The sequence below is a fragment of the Panthera pardus genome, unplaced genomic scaffold, assembly GCF_024362965.1.
Source record: "Panthera pardus isolate Hobbes unplaced genomic scaffold, ASM2436296v1 HiC_scaffold_7, whole genome shotgun sequence".
NCBI lineage: Eukaryota > Metazoa > Chordata > Mammalia > Carnivora > Felidae > Panthera > Panthera pardus.
The window spans coordinates 14078982-14092713 of record NW_026527002.1 but is presented as its reverse complement, the minus strand read 5'-3'; positions in this window follow the sequence as shown (position 1 = coordinate 14092713).

The following is a 13732-nucleotide window of genomic DNA, read 5'->3' as shown; positions in this document are numbered from 1 at the left end:
TTTAAAGCTTTGTTTTAAAATGGTAAGAGGGATTTGAGAAAGGGTTTCCTTTTAGTTACAATGCCTTTTAATACTACATTAAAATAAGATAGGTGCTATTTATACAAAGGTACCTTTTGACAAAAGAGGATTTTATGACCAATAAATCTTAAAATGATGTATTAATCCAATTTTTACTGCAGACCATTATAAATAGAATACAGTATACTATGCATAAAGGAATGATAAAGCATAAAAAGATATAAAGTATTAAAGTAATATGGCTGAATTGGACAAATCATATATATGATTTTTAGCCACTTCAAAGGAGTCACCTTGTAAAGCTATGCCCTTATTGTAATAATGCTCAAAATGTACTCTGCATATACATCCTTGATAATGACAAATCCTTAACCTTTGAAAATAGAATTTGTGCTTTGGAAACAAGACAAAGTCATTAAGTTGAATGAAATGAAACTCAACTTGCCAAAAGCCTTGTGCTTCTCAAAGACCAATGGAACTCAAATCTTTCTCATGCCCTGGGTCTGCAAACCAGGACTCGCCAAAGTCACACAAGTGTAGGGATACAGGTTCCCCTCCCATGGCTTTTGCATGTCAAAGGCTTCATTCCTTCAAAATAGCCTCCCAGAGCCCGGGAACCTAATTCCCCCAAAGACTAAATTGAAGATCATCCCCTACTATGTGATTTAATTCGTTGCCCTAAATCCCCCTCAAATCCATGAGAAGAGCTCTGTCCTCTTCCTCCCTTTGGCTCATCTAATCCTAATTCTATCTAGCAAGCATATCCCGACCGCTCATTACACTTCAGTGCCTTTACCTCACAGTCTGTAGGGGTCGTGACTACACCTCACCAGTGTCTTTGAGAACTCAGATCCATTATCCTCATTATACTATATTCACATAGTCTTTTCTTTTGTATACCATCTCACCGAGAGGGTGTTAATTCAAACTCTTTCAGCATCTAGTTTACAGGAACCATGTCAGAAAGTATGCCTTTCTGCCAGTCCTCAAAGTCATTTTACCACCTTAATCTGAAAACTCCATAGCCTTTGGGGCACCTAGGTGGCTCAGCAGGTTGAGCACCTGACTTTGCCTCAGGTCATGATCTTCGCAGTTCGTGGATTCAAGCCCCACGTTGGGCTCAGTGCTGACAGCTCAGAGCCTGAAGCCTGCTTCGGATTCTGTGTCTCCCTCTCTCTCTCTGCGCTCTCCCCAGATCGTACTCTATCTCTATCTCTCTCTCAAAAATAGAAAATAAACACAAAAATTTTTGAAATAAAAACCCTCCTAGCTTTCTCTACGAATGACCCTCAGAAACCATACCAAACTTGAATCATACCATTACCAACATACCATCAACTGAAGCTTCTACTGATACTACTTAAGGGTATAAGAGCTTGAAAATAAGGGAATTAGGATTATTCTTTGATACTAAACTGAAAGATAAACATGCCACCTCTCTCTTTTTAAACATGTACTATCTTGAATACACCAGATAAAATTTTTGAGTGAAAGCTGGCACCTTCCCTAAGTTCTCATTACTACTGCTCATTATCCAAATTCTCTATTGAGAATACAATAGATTCAGACTAGCTATGAGACTTCACTGAGTTCTTACCATACAAAACCTAGGAACCGAATAAATTAGGAGGCAAGGGACATTTATTGGACCAAAATTGTAGAGCAGCATGGAAAGAACAAAATGGGTCACAGGGCCTGCAAGAGTCGATTAAAATCTGATTTACCATATGAACATATTTTAAGAATCTTAAGATGAAAAGATGCTTGGTCACCTATGAAAGCATACAGTGATATACAGAGCAAACAGCATACACAGCAGGAGGGAGGAAGTTTTAGCCAAAGTTTTAAGTACTTCAATTCTATACAAACAGAAATTGTGCTTAAATGGAAAGCACACATGTCTACATAGAGCACATCCTTCCACGTTTTCAGATTCTAGCCATTCGCTTTCTTTGGGCTGCTTTGCAACTCTTTGTATATTGATAAACATTCCAATTCTGTCTTGTCCAGTAGAGTTTCCATTGATTTCATTTCCCTCCCACCCCTTTCACTCTTCCCCCCACTGTGAGAAAATGTTTTGCCTCCATTTGCAATTCAATACCTTTATTCCAAATACATTGGTACCTTCTTACTTTCCTTATAAACCAGTTATAACACTGGCTGGGCTGTTTCATTGTATAAGTACAATAAATTCTTTAATATATCTTCATTTGATATGTGTATGACAGAATTTTACCTTTAAAAATTATCTTTATCCCTAGTTAACAAAGGCATCTTACATTTTTAATGTATATTTTTGAGAGAGAGAGAGAGAGAGAGAGAGAGAGAGAGAGACAGAACATGAGCAGGGGAGGGACAGAGAGAGAGACACAGAATCTGAAGCAGGCTCCAGGCTCTGAGCTGTCAGCACAGAGCCCAACACGGGGCTTGAACTCACAAACCATGAGATCATGACCTGAGCTGAAGTCAGAGGCTTAACTAACTGAACCACCCAGTCGCCCCTTACATTTATAGATAGATGCAAAACATTAGATATCAATTGACTTTCAGTATTTCCAATTCTAAAGGCCAGTCTGTCTCCCATTATTAAAGGAATATGTCAGGCTATCTTAACCTCATAGAAATTAATATTTATTTTACCTAATTTCTTTTATTATGACTTTATGTTTACCAATTGCCCATTTGATTTTTTTCCAGCTTTGAGATATTGACATATAACATTGTTTAAGGTGTACAACATATTTATATATTGTGAAATAATTACTAACATCTCCATAGTATTAGCTAACATCTCCATATCTTCCCATAATTTTCATCTATTTATTCCATTCCATTTATAGTAATAATAACATTTAAGGTCAACTTCCTTAGCAACTTCCAAGTATCAAACACAGTTTTATTGACTATAATCACCACGCTGTCTTTTAGGTCCTCAGGACTTATCCATCTTATATGTGGACATTCATACCCTTTAACCAGCATCTCACCGTTTCCCCTATTCGCTAGCCCCTCAAAGTCCATCCATGTTGTCGCAAATGGTAGGATTTCCTTTTTCTAATGGCTGCATAATATTTCATTTTATATCTATAACATGTCTTGTTTATATAGTTATCTGTTGAAGAACTTAGGTTGTTTCCATATCTTGGCTATTGTGGAAAATGCTGTAATGAACATGAGGGTGCAGTTTCTTTAGGAGATCCCCATTTTCATTTCCTTTAAATACCTACACAGAAGTAGGATTGCTGGGTCATATGGTAGTTCTGTTTTTAATTTTTGAAGAATCTCCATGATGGCTGCACCAGTTTACATTTCCACCAACAGTCCACAAGGGTTTCCTTTCCTCCACATCCTCACCAACACTTGCTATCTCTTGTCTTCTTGATTTTAGCCATTCTAACAAATATGAGGTGATATCTCATTGTGGTTTTCATTTGCATTTCCCTGATGATTACTGATGTCAAGCAACCTTTCACATACCTGTTGGTGATTTTTATGTCTTCTTTGGGAAAATGTCTATTCAGTTCCTCTACCCATTTTTTTAAATCAGATTGCTTTGTTGTTGTTGTTGTTGTTGTTGTTGTTGTTGACTTGTATGGGTTCTTTATATATTTTGGATATTAATCACTTATTAGTTATGTGATTTGCAAATATTTTCTCCCATCCTGTGGATTGCCCCTTCATTTGTTGACTCTTTCTTTTGCTGTGCAAAAGATGTACTCACACTAATTTAGTTTGATGTAGTCTTACTGATTAATTTTGCTTTTATTGTTTGTGCTTTTGGCTATACAGTAAAAGTTGTCGTAAAGACCAATATCAAGAAGATTTTTCCCTACGTCTTCTAGGAGTTTTATACTTTCAAGTCTTATGATTAAGTCTTTAATCCATTTTGAGTTAATTTTTTTGAGTGCTGTGAGTCCAATTTTATTCTTATGTTTACTCAGTTTTCCCAACACCACTTACTGAGGAAACTAGCATTTCCCCATTGAGCATCCTTGGTTCCTTTCTCAAATATGAATTGACCATATATGTAAAGGACCATTTCTGGGCTCCTGAATCTATTTCATTGGTCTCTGTGTCTATTTTTACAACAGTACTGTACTCTGACTAGTCGAGCTGTTTTGTTTCGGTCTCAGCCTATCCATAGTGATGCTATCAGTTGGGAATGCCTGGTATGTTCTGCTGGGCCCGTACTACTTGTAGAGAAGCCCCACAGATATTTCCCTGACCACAACTAGTGTTGTGGCTGATCCACGCCTACAGTTCTTACCATAATCACAAGATGTACCTCAGCGACAACCAGCAGGGAATTTTGAAAAAACGAGATTTATTTCTCACAAGTCCCGGAGGGTACAGGGCACACTTGGAACCACACAACCAAGTTATGAGGAGAGAGAGACAGATAGACAAAGAGCGATCATAGACCTGGGGTTCTCCTCCTTGGATAAATTTATTTCTGAATATTTTATTGTTTTGGTGCTATTGTAAATGGGAATTATATTCTTTATTTCTTTTTCAGAATTTTCCTTGTTAGTGTATAGAAATGCAACAGATTTTTGTATATTGATTTTGTATCCTCCAACTTTACTGAATTCATTTATTAGTTCTAAGTTTTTTGGTGGAGTCTTTAGGGTTTTCCATATATGACATCATATCATCTGCAAATCATGACAGTTTTACCTCTTCTTTTCCCATTTGGATGCCTTTATTTCTTTTTCCTGCTGAATTGTTCTAGCTAAGATTTCCAATACTATGTTGAATAAAAATGGTGAAAGTTGGCATCCTTGTTCCTGATCTTAGAGGAAACTTTTTGCTTCCCACCACTGAGTATGATGTTAGCTGTGGGCTAACGTGTCATATATGGCCTCTATTATGTTGTAGTATGTTCCTTCTACACTCAATTTGTTGAGTGTTTTTTATTGTGAAAGGGCATATTCTGTCAAATGCCTTTTTTTTGCATCTATTGAGATGATCGTATGATTTTTATCATTAGTTCTTTTAATATGATACATCACATGTATTCATTTGCATAAGTGAAATATCCTTGCATCCTAGGGATGAATCTCACTAGATTTTGGTGTATGATCCTTTTAATATGCTTTAACTTTAGTTTCCTAATATTTTATTGCATCTATATTCATCGTCATATTGCATCTATTTTCTTATAGTGTCCTTATCTGACTTTGGTATCAAAGTAATGCTGGCCTTATAAAATGGGAGTTTGGGAGTTTGGGAGTATTCATTTGGGAGTTTGGGAGTATTCATTCCTCTTCAACTTTTTGAGAGAGTTTGAAAAAGTGGGAATTAATTCTTCTTTAAATATTTGATAAAATACACCAGTGAATTCTAATCCTGGGCTTTTCTTTTGGGGAGATTTTTGATTGCCAATTCACTCTCTTTACTCATTATTATTCTGTTCAAATTTTCTACTTCTTCATGATTCAGTCATGGTAAGTTGTGTGTTCCTCGAAAAGTATCCATTTCTTCTGTTATACAATTTGTTGGTGTATAATTGTTTATAGTAGTCTCTCAAGATCTTTTGTATTTCTGTGTCATGATTTCTGATTTTATTCGAGTCTCCTCTCTTTTTTTTTCTTAATCTTACTAACGGTTTGTCAATTTTATTTATCATTTTAAAAAATCTCTTAGTTTTATCAATTATTTCTATTGTTTTCCTGGTGTCTATTTCATTTTTTCTGCTATGATCTTTATTTCTATCTGCTAACTTTGAGTTCAATTTGTTCTTCTTTTTCTAATTTCTCAAGGCGTTGCTAGGCTATTTGTCTGAAATCTTTCTTTTTTCTTAATACAGGCATTGATCACTACAAACTTCCCTCTTAAAACTGCTTTTCCACAAAAATGAACTACTGGGACCTCATCAAGATAAAAAGCTTTTGCACTGCAAAGGAAACAATCAACAAAACTAAAAGGCAACTGATGGAATAAAAAAAGATATCCGCAAATGACATATCAGATAAAGGGCTAGTATCCAAAATCTATAAAGAACTCACCAAACTCCACACCAGAAAAACAAATAATCCAATGAAGAAATGGGCAGAAGACATGAATAGACACTTTTCTAAAGAAGACATCCAGATGGCCAACAGACACATGAAAATATGCTCAATGTCACTCCTTATAAGGGAAATACAAATCAAAACCACACTCAGATATCACCTCACACCAGTCAGAGTGGCCAAAATGAACACATCAGGAGACTATAGATGCTGGAGAGGATGTGGAGAAACGGGAACCCTCTTGCACTGTTGGTGGGAATGCAAACTGGTGCAGCCACTCTGGAAAACAGTGTGGAGGTTCCTCAGAAAATTAAAAATAGATCTACCCTATGACCCAGCAATAACACTGCTATTTTACCCAAGGGATACAGAAGTGCTGATGCATAGGGGCACTTTTACCCCAATGTTTATAGCAGCACTTTCAACAATAGCCAAATTATGGAAAGAGCCTAAATGTCCATCAACTGATGAATGGATAAAGAAACTGTGGTTTGTATACACAATGGAATACTACATGACAATGAGAAAGAATGAAATATGGCCTTTTGTAGCAATGTGGATGGAACTGGAGAGTGTTATGCTAAGTGAAATAAGTCATACAGAGAAAGACAGACACCATATGTTTTCACTCTTATGTGGATCCTGAGAAACTTAACAGAAGACCATGAGGGAGGGGAAGGGGGAAAAAAAAGTTACAGAGAGGGAGGGAGCCAAACCATAAGAGACTCTTAAAAACTGAGAACAAACTGAGGGTTGATGGAGGGAGGGGAGGGTGGGTGATGGGTGTTGAAGAGGGCACTTGTTGAGATGAGCACTGGGTGTTGTATGGAAATCAATTTGACAATAAATTTCATATTTAAAAAAAAGGAGATGTTGTTTATATATACAATGGAATACTACTTGGCAATGAGAAAGAATGAAATCTGGCCATTTGCAGCAGCGTGGGTGGAACTGGAGGGTATTATGCTAAGTGAAATAAGTCAGGCAGAGAAAGACGATACCATATGTTTTCACACATATGTGGATCCTGAGAAACTTAACAGAAGAGCATGGGGGAGCAGAAGGGGAAAAAAAAAAGCTCCAGAGAGGGAGGGATGCAAACCATAAGAGACTCTTAAATACTGAGAACAAACTGAGGGATATGGGGGGTGGGGGAGAGGGAAAAGTGGGTGATGGGCATTAAGGATGGCACCTGTTGGGATGAGCACTGGGTGTTATATGGAAACCAATTTGACAAGAAATTATATTTAATATTAAAAAAACTGCTTTTGCAGCATCCCATCGGTTTTGTTATATTTAATTTCCATTTTCATTTGTTTCCAGATATTTTTTTTATTTTTTTATTTCTTTTTTAGCTCATTACTTGTTCAAAAGTGTGTTGCTTAATTTTTCATATATTTGTCAATTTTTCAACTTTTATCCTGTAATTGATTTCTAGGTTCATACCATTGTGATCAGAAAAAATACTTGGTATTATTTCAATCTTTTCAAATTTGCTATGGCTTGTCTTATGGCCTGACATATGACCTATCTTGGAGAATATTCTGTGTGTGCATGTGAAGAATGTGTATTTACCTGCTTTTAGATGGAAGCTTCACTGTATATACATTTGATAGTTCCATTTGGTCTAAAGTAGGTTCAAGTTCAATGTTTCCTTGTTAGTTTAATGTCTGGATGATCTATCTATTGTTGGAAGTGGGTTATTAAAGTCTCCTTCTACTATTGTATTGATGTTTATTTCTCTCCCACCTAACCTGTTAGTATTTGCATACTATATTTAAGTGTTCCGATGTTGGCTTCATATATATTTACAACTCTTATATCTTCTTGAAGATTTAACCCTTTTATCATTATATAATGATAAAAAGTCTCTTGTTACCACTTTTAGCTTAAAGTCTATTTTATTTGGTCTAAACACAACTACTCCTATTCTCTTTTTGTTTCCACTTGAATGGAATATCTTCCATTTCTTCACTTTAAGACTGTGTCTGTCCTGAAAGCTAAAACAAGTCTCTTGGAGGTAACATATAGTTGGATCTTTTTTATTCATCTAGCCACACTGTCTTTTGATTGGAGATTTCAATCCATTTACACTTAGAGTAAATATTAATAGGTAAGGACTTACTAATGTCATCCTATTGTTTTCTGGTTGTTTTGTAGGTTCCTTGTTTCTTCATGTCTTGCTGCTTTCCCTTGTGAATTAATGAATTTCCATAGTGGTATGCTTTGATTCCCTGCTCTTTGTCTCTTGAGAATCTACTGTAGGTTTTTGCTCTGTGATGACCATAAGGCTTACATAAAACATCTTGGAGATATAGTAGTCTATTTTACACTGATAACAGTTTAACAATGATCCCATACAAAACCTTTGCCCTTCTATCTTTCCCTTTAATTTAATGTTTTGATGTCACTATTTACCTCTTTCTATATTGTGAATTTATTAACAAGTCATTGTAGCTCTAGTTATTTTTAATACTCTCGTCCTTTCATCTTTATACTAAAGTGGTTAACATTTTGTAGTATTACAGAATCAAAGAATTCTGAATTTGCCTATATACTTACCTTCACCAGTATGTTTCATATGTTCTATGTTTTCATGTTACTAATTAATATCCTTTCATTTCAGCTTGACTCCCGTCAACATTTCTTGTAAGGCAGGTTTAATGGTAACCAATTTCTTCAGCTTTTGTTTGCCTGGGAAAGTCTTCATATCTCCTTCATTTCTGAAGAACAACTTTGTTGGGTAAAGTATTCTTGATTGGCAATTATTTTCTTTCAGCACTTTAAATATATTATTCCACATGTCCTGTTCTATAAGATTTCTGTTGAGAAATCCACTGATAGCCATAAGGGGGGTTGCTTATAACATACAAGTGTTTTTTGTTTGGGGGGGGGGGATTGATTTTGGTTTTGGTTTTGGTTTTCTTGGGGGTTTTTTGTTTTGCTTTTTGCTGCTTTTCAGATTCTCACTGCGTCTTTGATTTTCATCAGTTTTATTATAACGTGTCTTAGAGAGAACCTCTTCAAGTTGATTTTGTTTGATGACTTCTAAGCTTCATTAACTTGGATATCCAAATCACTTCCCAGATTGGAGAATTCTAAGCCATTATTTTTCTTTTCTTTTTCTTTCTTTTTTTTTGTAGCTGGCATATAATATTATATTAATTTCAGGTGTACAACAATTATTTCTTTAAATAAGGTTTCTATCTCCTTTCTCTTTCTCTTCTCCTTCTGGAGCTCTAATTATTCATAAATTGGTCCTTTCAATGGTATCCCATAGGTCACCTGGACTTTCTACACTCTTTTTCATTTTTTCTTTCTTTCTACTCTTCTGACTGATCACAGGGTGGAGAGGAGGTTGAGGGGTGGATGAGGCACACGGGGCACTAGGCGTGCCTATGGGCCAGTTGGGAGGATCTGTAGTGAGGCATTCTCAGTGGCACATGGACAAGTTTCTCTAACGAGAACCGTAATGCAGTTAGGATGTGTGTCCCTTTAGTGTCCTCTGAGCGTTCTATTTGCCACTCCCTTTGCCTCTTGTTGCCTTCTAATCATGTAGCTCATGATCCAGCACTCTGGATGGGATGACAGAGAAATGAGCCCCTTTGGTAGGCTCCATACAGCTGGAAAGCTTGGTGCTCACCCACTCTTTCTCTTTCCCATGGGAGATATCATCTGCCTTAGCTGTGTCATCTTGGGAGAGGGATACACAGATAACGTCAAACTGTTCTTCTTACCCACTCCAATGCTTCCAATCTTTTTTTTTTTCCAGTAGGGTGCTGGAATCTCTCTGGAAACTGGGACTTACACAAAGGTTCTCTCATCTGTGAGTGACTGTCTAAGAGTATTCTCTAGGGGATCCCAGACCATGGTCAATAGGGGCTAGAGCAGTTTATAGGCCACTGCACATTCCACATCTGGGACTGAAATCTGTTTACCTATTACCCAATACATGACTCATCTTAGATCTCTTAGCATATGGTGCTGCATCCCACAGCTCTCTGAAAGATATTTTTGTCCATAGATAGATCATGAATTTTTATTAAGGGGATGGCGGAGACAAAAAAGTGAGACATTTTAGGTTACCATGATGCTAAAGTCACTCCTGACCACTAGATTTTTAATTGGCTTTCTGTATTGATCCTCTTTTAGGAAGGGAAGGTACTGACCATGCAAATATAAATGTTTTAGTTCAGTGGCATTATGTATCTTATAACAAATAGCAAATAATTCTTAGGTCAAATCTAAATAGTGAGTACACAAAACAGTTGTGAACAAAAGTGAAATAAAGGCAAGTAGTGTAGTACAAAGGAAAATCAGGGCATAGGCTTCAAAATAAGAACTGAGGTTAAATTCTACCTGTTTCAATTTATAAACTGTGTGACCTTGGGCAGGTATCTTGATCCCTCAGAGTCCTAGCTTCCTCATCAGCAAATATGGATAGTAACACAGGATTACTGAGAAGGCTAACAATGATATATTTCCAATCTAGCTGTCAGTCAACGTTATGTTTCCTTTTTATGCTTTGACCTCTGGAAACTCAAGTCTCCAAGTTGCTCTGAGTCTCACTGAGGTTGAAATTCCATGGTCATCTCTCCTAAATTCTTGTTTTTACTAAACATTTTATCTCTTTCACATCCTGCCTCCTGTACCATTGTCTTTTCTCTAACGATGCCACCCCATAGGAAGCACGGCCCCTTCCCTCTGATTTCTCCAGAACACCACACTTCACACAAGGCATTTGTGCCTAGGAGACATTAACAGAATAATAACAGACTTAAAAATAAATATTAAAAATATCGTGAGCTATTTTCTGTTCCCAACCAACTTTTCTATTAAAATTTCTTCCACTTATTCCCAACATTTTCCTCATACCTCCTTCTCTACTCACAACCACAAAAGTTACTGCTATATTTCTTTTGAAAATCAGTGTAATTACCTTTTCTTCTCACTCCCAGGGACATTCTTGTTGTGTCCACAGAGGCCAATTCTGAGAAGAATTTGGTGGTCAGCAGTTAAAGTAATGTTTTCTCTTAGCTACATTCCTAAAATTCCTGGAAAAGCAGATATTCAATTAGTGGTAGTTATTATCATTATGTGCATAGATCCCAAGGTAATGACCTTGAAATACTATTCTCACTTGAATATATAAATTGTTTTACGTTTCGTAAAAAGTCAGTCCCCTTACTTTATGGTTGCGACTTACAAACTACCATTCCTGACACCATAGAGAATAATTGAATGCTTTTGTTCTTTAGAGTATTGAAAAATAGCTCACTAACATTGCATTTTACTTGTATGCCAACAAATGACACTTTTTTCCGTGTTTTGTTTTAAAAATCACTTATTTTCCTGTGTTAGATATAGTCCACTTTGGATTTCAGAGAATCAGCCCTAGGCACTCTCAACCTATATGCCTCCATTTGAATTGCTGATACTATCCCAATGGCCAGGATATATTATGCGGTCTAGGCCTAGGAAATAGTCCATTTTATTTTGTAGCCACACGACCAAAATCAAGTGAATCAGACCAAATGAAACTTAATTCTAGACGCTTTCAGGAAAGCCATCTGTGACTTATTACCCTAGCTTCAGGAAAAGTTCTTGGCTAACAGTTCCTAGATGTCAGCCTACACTGGAGAACTATCTCAATCAAAAGACACACATGCCTTAGGGCTTCCCAGGGTAGCCAGCATTCGATAACTCATTGATGTTGGTGGTATAAAGACCCAGCCACTTTGCTTCAACTTGGGACAATCCCGAAGGTCATCTCAGATCCTCCTTTTTGTTCTTTTTTGGTGATTGGTACCAAGACATAAAACTGAAAGTCATCTTCTAGGTCTTCCTGTCCCTAACTCACAGCATCCAATGAGTGCTTCCCGTGCACCAAACCCTGTACCAGATGTTTTGTTTGTGTTGCCTCCTTTACACCTCACCACTGACCCCTAAGACAATGACCATTCTTACCTTCACTTTACAAATAAGAAAAATCCAATTTAGAGATAGGAAGTACATTTTCAAGGTCACACAGTGAGTAACTGAAGAAAACACATTGAGATTGACTTCTATCTGTTCTAAGACCCACACCCTGAACCAATTCTTTATATTGATTTTGCATCAGAAAAGCCAATACATTCTTTTTTTCTTTTATTAACACATTCTTATTTTTAACTTTACAACTTTACCCAGTCACTTTTGGAAAGGAATATTAATTATGCAGAAGCAATTTTTAAGAAAATGTTTTTGTTTGCCACAGCAACGGGGTTCATTCAAGTTAACTCATGCATAGTTAACATGATACATATGCTAACTAATAATGGAGACGGTGTCTTTTAGAATCTAGAAACAGACATACAGTCAGGCCTCTTGGAAAGACAAAATGGATATTTAGCAACCAAGAAACTCCAAAGCCCAACTTATCTTATTGCTTTTCAGCTAGAGTTTGTTGATGTTCACTCTGGCTCTCATCGATTGACATGGCTCAGTTCTTTGTCATTTCTTTTTCTGGGTATATCTTTCCATTTATACTTCTACTACTAACTCTTGTATTCCCTCCCCATATTCCTGAAGGATAAAATTCCTAGGTCAAATTCCTGAAGGATAAAAATCATATTTGAGTAGAGCCTTCGAGCCAGACCTTCTCAAATGCTGTTGGCTGCCTATGATTGTTGCCCTTGGAGAAGTTCCCGTCCAATAAACTGTGACTAAGAATAAGAGGATAAGAAAGATTGGACACTGTAGGTACAGGAAATGGCCACCTATGCCTAGAGACATCCCGAGAAAGATGCGCTCCGTCAGCAATGGACAATATAGAAGTTTTCCATTGAAGGAGACTGAGAACAGGCAGGTTTGACCCCCGGCTTTGACCTGCCCAGTATATTGTGGAACACTTAACAGGAATAGAGTGCATATTTTTTTACCACTAGGGTAGGACTTCTCACTCATTAGAATTGATCTAGTTCTCTTTTTTGTTGCTGCAGTTTCAAAGTGTGATATAGGTCAAGACTTTAAATGTGTTTCTTGTGTGGGCTTATAGAATATGACCACTGAAAGAGACCTGAAAGTCATCTACTCCAGGATTTCTCTCTGTGGGAAATATGACATTATGAAATAACCTGTGTTGTTTGCAAATTGTACTAAATGTGATCAATGTCAGAGGAATAATATGATCAGATCATTGTTTTCGAAAGATATTCTGGACAAGGGACTTAATAGGATATTGAAGGAAAAGGGACTAAAAGAGACAGTTCAGGTGCTTTGCAATAGTTTGGATGAAAGATATTGAGAGTCTTACTAAGAAAGAGGCGATGGGAATGGAAAGAAGCACAATCCACAGGTATTTGTAAGAGGTAAAAATTAAGGTGCTGATGACAATGAGATGATGCAGTGGAGTGGAATGAGTGACAGAAGTGTTGGAGGCTATGACATGAAGTGGTCATTTTAGGGACTATGGTGTCTGTAGTTAAGGCAAGAAGTACAGGTGGAACAGAGGATTTTTCTGTAGGGAAAGGATGGCATCTGACATGTGTGATTTTGAACATGTGCATTTGAGTTTTCTTCAAGTGATCCATGTGGAACTTTCCAGAAGGAAGTATAAATCTGGGTTTAGAGCTCAGAATAGAGATTGGAACTGGTCATATACACTTGGCAGCATATGGTCTATTCTAGCCTTTTCACTTTGAATATTACTTCCAATA